Here is an 8,832-nt window from a genome sequence, read left to right on the forward strand (position 1 = left end):
TGGAGTCAGGGAAAGTTCCAGATGATTGGAAAATTGCTGTTGTAACCCTCTTGTTCAAGAAAGGATCAAGACAAAAGATGGAAAATTATAGGCCGATTAGCCTAACTTCAGTTGTTGGTAAAATTCTAGAATCCATCGTTAAGGATGAGATTTCTAAATTCTTGGAAGTGCAGGGTCGGATTAGAACAAGTCAGCATGAATTTAGTATGGGGAGGTCGTGCCTGACAAACCTGTTAGAATTCTTTGATGAGGTAACAAGTAGGTTAGACCAGGGAAACTCAATGGATGTTATCTATCTAGATTTCCACAAGGCCTTTGATAAGGTGCCTCATGGGAGGCTGCTGAGTAAGGTGAATGCCCATGGTGTTCGAGGTGAGCTCCTGGCATGGCTTGAAGATTGGCTGTCTGACAGAAGGCAGAGAGTTGGGATAAAAGGTTCTTTTTTGGAACGGCAGCTGGTGATAAGTGGTGTCCCGCAGGGTTCAGTGTTGGGGCCACCGCTGTTCACTTTATATATTAATGATCTGGATGAAGGGACTGGGGGCATTCTGGCGAAGTTCGCTGATGATACAAAGTTAAGCGGACGGGCAGGTAGTACTGACGGGGTGGGGAGGCTGCAGAAAGATTCAAACAGTTTAGGAGAGTGGTCCAGGAAATGGCTGATGAAATTCAACATGAGCAAATGCGAGGTCTTGCACTTTGGAAAAAAGAATACAGGCATGGACTATTTCCTAAACAGTCAGAAAATTCATAAAGCCAAAGTACCAAGGGATCTGGGAGTGCTCGTCCAGGATTCACTAAAGGTTGACTTGCAGGTTACGTCAGTGATTAAGAAAGTGAATGTAATGTTGTCATGGGGGTTGGAATATAAAAGCAGCGATGTGCTTCCGAGAACTTATAAAGCTCTAGTTAGGCCCCACTTAGAATACTGGCACTGGATGTGTCCAGCGGAGATTCACATGGTTGATCCCTGGAATCATAGGCCTAACATTCGCAGAAGGGCTGAGGATCCTAGGATTGTATTCATTAGAGTTTAGAAGGTTGAGAGGAGATCTAATAGAAACTTACAAGATAATGCATGGTTTAGAAAGGGTGGATGCTGGGAAGTTGTTTCCGTTAGGCGGGGAGACTAGGACCCATGGGCACAGCCTTAAAATTAGAGGGGGTCAATTTAGAACGTAAATGAGGAGACATTTCTTCAGCCAGAGAGTGGTGAACCTGTGGAATTTATTGCCATGGAGTGCATTGGAGGCCGGGATGTTAAATATCTTCAAGGCAGAGATTGATAAATTCTTGATATCGCAAGGAATTAAGGGATACAGGAAAAGTGCGGGTAAGTGCCCATTGGCCATGATTAAATGGCAGAGTGGACTCAATGGGCCGAATGGCCTTACTTCCACTCCTATGTCTTATGGTTTTTTCATCTTATGGATAGAGCAGGTCCAAGAGGCTAAATGGCCTGCTCTTACTGCTCTTTTCCTATGTTCTGAACTGCAAACACATTTGCTAAGGGCTGATTAAAAGTGGGAATGCTTGAAAGGCCATTCCATAGCCCATGGTCTTGGGGAATGGGAGAACCTGAAGACATTATCCGTTCCCTGAAAGGTGCCCAACCCCACCACTTCTCCCATTGTGCACCCAGGGTTCTGTAGCCTGGTCCCAGCAGGCTAAATAACTAAATGTACCTTGCCTTGGAGGCTGTGTTGGCATGGATGTTGCCTCCCCTCCTCCCTGTAGAATCAGCAGTGACCAGCCCTAACGACCAAATCTGTCAGTTCCCAGGAGAGGATAATGGCTCCAGGAATCAGATTCCATCCTCAATTGTATGCAATTCCTATGGCCCACATACTCAGAATCGGGCACTGCTTTCATTTTGACTGACAGGACTAATCTTTGCATCGATCATCCAGAAAGTGAGAAATAGGAGCAGTAGAAGACCATTCGGCCCATCAAGCTTGCTCCACCATTCTATCCAATTATGGCTGACGTTGGGTTTCAGCTTCACTTTTAGAGTCACACAGCACGGAAACAGATCCTTCGGTCTAACCAGTCCATGCCAATCATCATCCCAAACTAAACTAGTTCCACCTGCCTGAACTTGGCCCTTTTCCCTCCAAACATTACTCATCCAAATTTCTTTGAAATGTTGTAACTGTACCTGCATCCACCACTTCCCCTGGAAGTTCATTCCACACATGAACCACACTCTGTGTAAAAGAAATTGCCCTCATGTCTTTTTTAAATCTTTCTCCTCTCACCTTAAAACATGCTCCCTAGTCTTGAAATCCTCCACCTTAGGGAGAAGATGCCTGTCATTCACTTTATCCATATCTGTTATTATTTTATAAACCTTTATAAGGTCACTTCTCAATCTCCGATACTTCAGTGAAAAAAGTCCCAGCCTATCCAGCCTCTCCTTATAACTCAAACCCTTCATTCCTGGCAACATCCTGGTAAATCTCTCCTGAACCCCCTCCAGCCTGATAATGTCCTTGCTATAACTGGGCGACCAGAACTGGACACGGTGTTCCAGAAGAAGTACCACCAACATTCTACCCAATCTTTGTATTCCTTTATTCCCTGAGAAATCAAAAATCTCAGCCTTGCACATATTCAACAATGCAATATCCAGGAGTGCCAAGGATTCATGTCACTTTGAGTGAGGTGATTTCGCCTCTCATACATTTCCAGCACAGTGTCAAAGCAACAGTCAGGTCTGTCATTTTTACCAACGTGCAAGATGGATATTGGGCAACAGGTACAAAGAGAAAAAGTAATTCTTGTTCCCAAAACTTGCATGAATGACCTTTATTTGTTTCCCAGTCTCTGTGGAGTTATAAAAGTACATCCACTTACAATAGCACGACTCATAAAACAGCATGTTCAGCCATTTACCAGGGCATCTCTCTGCCTTTATCCCTCTACATTTTGTTTTACCTATTTATATTTTTCTCACTTTTGGGCCGTTTCCAAGAGGATACTGACAATATCAGCTCTGAATTTAAGGGGTCTATTTTTAGACTAAGTCCATATTCAGGAAAGATATTAAGAGCTTCTGTAACCCCAGTGCATTTGAGCGAGTGAATAACTCACCACTAAATGGATTGAGAATGAGTCTGAGCCCAGGCAGGGACTCCCACTTCAATATTTGGATTCTACTGGGGCTCAGAGGTGTGGAGACTCTTGGATATGACTCACCAGTGAGAGTAATTACAAAGAACAGGTTTGCAGACAGAAAGAACATGTGCATACACTGCACCTGCTTAAACTCAAACACAAGCTAGTAGAAGCCACTTGCTCATTAATCTCTCAGGGGAGTGGATTAATGGGACTGAATGCTCTTGTGTGTACTAGCCTGGGTTTGAGCATAGCATACTGTGATGGCATTGCCGAAGAACTATTCCCTAGTTACCCCTGTGCTGCAGGTAAACGCACTCACTACCTCTCAGTGCCATAGAGCAGCAAACAACTATCTCTGATCCTGAATTCTGGAATTCAATCACAGTTGAAAAGCATCAGAATTACGGAATCTCAACCCGTCAGCCAAACTAAGGATCTGTTCACCCAACAATGCCAATGTTACGAGTAACGTCCAGTGCAATGGCTCTAACATTCAGAATTTAGAATGAGCATTATTGTCAAGTACTCAAAGTGAAAAGTTTACAAGTTGCCACTTAGGTGCCATTTTAAGTACAAAGGTACCTAGGTACAAATCCTTAAGTACAGATTCTTAGGGAAAAAAAATAATTTTTTTTTAAAAGTCCAGATAACAGATCATAGGAATAAATTAGAAAAATAAAGGAGTAAAAAGTTCAGAATGACAGTCCTTCCAACCCAGTCGGTGCCAGCACCTAGCCTCTAGTCTACTCCGTGTCTTGAGTCTGGACCACGCTAGACCTCACCTTGAGGCTGTGAATATCAGTGGAAGTACTGGTAAAGTGTAAGGGTGTGGAAGTCAACAAGCAGTGGGATCTTGCTGTGCTTTTGGTGCCACAGATTTTTAATCATTTTAATCAATTTTCATTTCTCTCTCAGTCTTTCCCCCAAGGAGATTTGATTTGGGAGCTGAAGCTCGGACGATGCAGAGACAGAGAGAATCAAATCACTCTGCCGTGAAGAATCCTCAGTCAAGAGCATTCCAGCTGGTCCCAGCTCTCTCGATGGTTTCTCTCTCTCTGACTCCCATCAGGGACAGACATCGCTCCAGGAGGCTGATAGGGGCAACATGGCTGCTTTGGGAAGGTCCAGGTCAGTCCACTTGGCAAGAGTTATGTAGACTCTTCGAAAACACTTCAGAGGCTGATCCATATATCTGCTTTTCAATTTTTAAAAATCTTTTTACACTCCCCTCTTATATATGATCAGTGCGTGTGTGTGTTGCATTTCTAATTCTTCTCATGTTTAGTGATCATTAACTCAATGTTTTTGTCAATTCAAATTTTGTTAATTTGGTTAAAATGGATCCGATTAAAACTTGGAGAATGGTATCCAGAAAGGAAGGGCTCCTTTCTAAATTAACCTTGTTGAGTAGGTGAATAAAGAAGGGAAGTTTATTCCTCTTCACCCAGAATCTTGTGTATCCGGTGCTATCCAGTGTGTAGAACCAAAACAATTTGGGAAACCTTGTCTAGGGATTGTTCATAATGATATAAGTGATTTGGCTCAAGGGACCAAAGGTATGGGAGCATAATTTTCTGGAGAACGCAAAGAAAGGTAGGAAAATAATTTGTGAAGAGGACATTCAAAGGCTGCAATGTTGTACAGACAAGTTTAAGTCAGTTGGCAAACAGGATATAATGCGGGAAAATATGGAATTGCTGATTTTGGCATGAACTTTATAAAAAGAAGTGTGTTGTTGAACTGGTGAGAGATTACAGGGTTCTGAGCTGCTGAGGGATATGAGTGTATGAATCACAAAAGATCAGTATTTAGGTAAAGCAAGGTAGGGCTCATATGTATGTTAATGTATTTTAGAGATCATTGCAAAATTTTTGCCTCTAGTTCAGTTTGAGTTTGGGCTTTCTGGGTAATTTTGTGAGAGAGTGATGAATCTGTAGCGTTCTTTAACACAGAGGACTGTTGATGTTGTGTCTTTAAGTATATCCAAGGCTGAGATAGACAGATTTCTAATCATTAAGAGAAGCAAAAGTTATGGGGTAAAGCAGGAATGTGGTGTTGAGGATTATCACATTAGCAATGATTTCATTGAATGGCGGATTAGACTAAATGGACTGACGGCCTACTTGTGTTCCTACGTTTATGGTCTAATGGCGAAATCCTGATCAGTCAGAGTGAACATGTCTGATTGAAATATAAACAAAGCTTGGCAGTTAATGCTCAATCATCATTAATTGCTGATTCTTCATGGCAATGTCTCTAAATGCCAACCAATCAGTACTCTCTCAGACGGTATAAATGTTCCTTTCAACTTTGCAGGTAGTGTTGTGAATTGTCCTGATGAGTTCATTTCATGTTTGATGAGATGTGTATTTTTTAGCAATACTGCATCAATAACTTGGATAAAGATTTACAAGGATGTTGCCAGGGTTTGAGCTATAGGGAGAGGATGAATAGGCTGGGGCTATTTTCCCTGGAGCATCAGAGGCTGAGGGGTGACCTTATAGAGGTTTACAAAATCATGAGGGGCATGGGTGGGGTAAATAGACAAGGTCTTTTCCCTGGGGTGGGGGAGTCCAGAACTAGAGGGCATAGATTTAGGGTGAGAGAGGAAGGATATAAAGAGACCTAAGGGGCAACTTTTTCACACAGAGGGTGGTACGTGTATGGAATGAGCTGCCTGAGGATGTGGTGGAGGCTGGTACAATTGGAACATTTAAAATGAATCTGGATGGGTATATGAATAGGAAGGGTTTAGAGGGATATGTGCCAAGTGCTGGCAAATGGGACTAGATTAGGTTGGGATATCTGGTCGCCATGCACAAATTGGGTCGAATGGTCTGTTCCATGCTCTATGACTCTATGACTCTAAGTCACTTGCTGCTTGCTTGCTAAATTTGATGATGATACGCAAGGAAATGAGCTGTGAAGAGGACATTAAGAGAATTTTTAAAATTCATTTGTAGGATGTGGGTCTCACTGACTGGACTAGCGTTTATTGCCCATTTCTAATTGCCCTCGATAAGGTGGTGGTGAGCTGCCTTATTGAACCGTTGCAGTCCACCTGCAGTGAACTTACCTACAATGCCCTTAGGGAGGGAATTCCAGGATTTTGACCCAGTGACACTGTTGGAATGGCGATATATTTCCAAGTCAGGATGGTGACTGACTTGGAAGGGAACTTGAAGGTGGTGGTGTTCCTGTGTATCCACTGCTCTTGTCCATGTCGATGGATGTCACCGTGGATTTGGAAGGTGCTGTATGAGGATGGTGAATTTCTGCAGTGCAGCTTGTAGATAGCACACACTGCTGCTACTGAGTGTCAGTGGTGGAGACATCAGATGCTTGTGGATATGGTGCCAATCAGGTGGGCTGCTTTGTCCTAGATGAGGTCAAGTTTCTTGAGTGTTGTTGGTGCTGCACTCATCCAGGCAAGTGGGGAGTACTCCATTTCATCCTGACAAATGCCTTGTCGATGGTGCACAGACTTTGGGGAGTCAAGAGGTGAATTACATGCCACTGTATTCCGAGTCTCTGACCTGCTCTTGTAGCTACAGTGTTTATTTGGTGAGTCCAGTTGAGTTTCTGGTCAATAATAAATCCCAGGATGTTGATAATAGGGGATTCACTGATGGTAACACCATCGAATGTCGAGGGGTAGTGGTTAGACTGTCTCTTATTGCTAATGGTCATAGCCTGGCATTTGTGTGGCACGAGTGTTACTCGCCATTTGAACATGGATTGCTTCAGTATTTGAGGAGTTGCAAATGGTGCTGAACATAATGCAATCATTGACAAATATCCCCAGTTCTGATCTTATGATGAGGAGAAGGACATTGATGAAACAGAAGATGGTTGGCCCTAGGACACTACCCTGAGGAATTCATGACACTACCCTGAGTGTTCCTGGCAGAACCCAAACTGGGCATCACTGAGTAGGTCATTGCTGAGCAGGTGCTGCTTGATAGCACTGTGATGACACTTGCCATCCCTTTATGATGATCAAGTGTAGACTGATGGGGTGATAATTGGCTGAGCTGGATTTGTCCTGCTTTTTATGTACAGGACATACCTGGGCAATGCTCCATATTGTCAGATAAATGCCAGTGTTGTAACTGTACTGGAACAGCTTGGCTAGGGGAGCAGCACTTTCTGGAGCACAAGTCTTCAGCACTATTGCTGGAATGTTGTCAGGGCCTATTGCTTTTACGGTATTCAGTGTCTTCAACAGTTTCTGGGTGTCATGTGGAGTGAATCGAAATGGCTGAAGACTGACACCTGTAATGGTGGGGACTACTGGAGGAGGCCGAGATGGATCATCCGGTCAGCACTTCTGGCTGAAATTTGCTGCGAAAGCTTCATCTATATCTTTTGCACTGATGTGCGGGGCTCTTCCATTATTGAGGATGAGGATATTTGTGGTACTTTCTCCTCCAGTGAGTTGTTTAACCATCCACCACCATTTCTGACTGGATGTGGCAGGACTGCAGAACTTAGATCTAATGCAGTGAATGTGGCATCGCTTAGCTCTGTCTATCACTTGCTGCTTATGGTGTTTGGCACAAACATAGATCTGTTTAGTGGCTTCACCAGGTTGACACCTCATTTTCAGATATGCCTGGTGCTGTTCCTGGCACTCTTCACTGAATCAGGGTTGATCCATTAGCTTGATGGTAATGGTTGAGTGGGAGATACGCCAGGCCATAAGGTTATAGGTTGTGCTGGAGTACAATTCTGCTGCTGTTGATGGCAGTGCCTCATGGATGCCCAGTCTTGAGTTGCTAGATCTGTTTGATGTCTGTCCGATTTAACACAGTGTTAATTCCACACAACACGATGGCGGTTATTCTCAATGTAAAGGCAGGACTTTGTCTCCACAAGGACTGTGTGGTGGTCGCTCTTCCTGATACTGTCATGGACAGATGCATCTGCAGCTGGGAGATTGGTAAGGATGAGGTCAAGTATGTTTTGCCCTCTTGTTGGTTCCCTCACCAACTGCCACAGACCCAGTCTAGCAGTTATGTCCTTTAGGATCCAACAAGCTTGATCAGTAATTCTGCTGCCGAGCCACTCTTGGTGGGTGGATATTGAAATTCCCCACCCAGAATACATTCTGTGCCTTTGCCATCCTCAGTACTTCCTCTAAGTGTTGTTCAACATGGAGGAGGACTGATTCATCAACCGAGGGAGGATGGTATGCAGGAAGCAGCAGGAAGTTTCCTTGCCCCTGTTTAACCTGAAGCCATGCGACTTCATGGGGTCTGCAGTCAATGTTGAAGACTCCTAGGGCAACTCCCTCCAACTGTATACCACTGTGCCACCACCTCTGCTGGATGTGTCCAGCTGATTGGACAGGACATATCAAGGGATAGTGATGGTACTGTCTGGGGCATTGTTTGTAAGGTATAATTCCATGAATATGACTATGTCAGGGTGTTGCTTGACTAGTCTGTGAGACAGCTCTCCCAATTTTGACACTAGCCCCAAGATGTTGGTAAGGAGGACTTTGCAGGGTTGACAGTCAGTCAACAAGATTCTGGATTAGTGGTGCTGGAAGAGCAAAGCAGGTCAGGCAGCATCCGAGGAGCAGTAAAATTGATGTTTCGGGCAAAAGCCCTTCATCAGGAATAAAGGCAGTGAGCCTGAAGCGTGGAGAGATAAGCTAGAGGAGGGTGGGGGTGGGGATAGAGTAGCATAGAGTACAATAGGTGAGTG

Source organism: Chiloscyllium plagiosum, unplaced genomic scaffold (assembly GCF_037043375.1).
Source record: "Chiloscyllium plagiosum isolate Xiang-an unplaced genomic scaffold, Cpla_swu_hap1 HiC_scaffold_19, whole genome shotgun sequence".
Lineage (NCBI taxonomy): Eukaryota > Metazoa > Chordata > Chondrichthyes > Orectolobiformes > Hemiscylliidae > Chiloscyllium > Chiloscyllium plagiosum.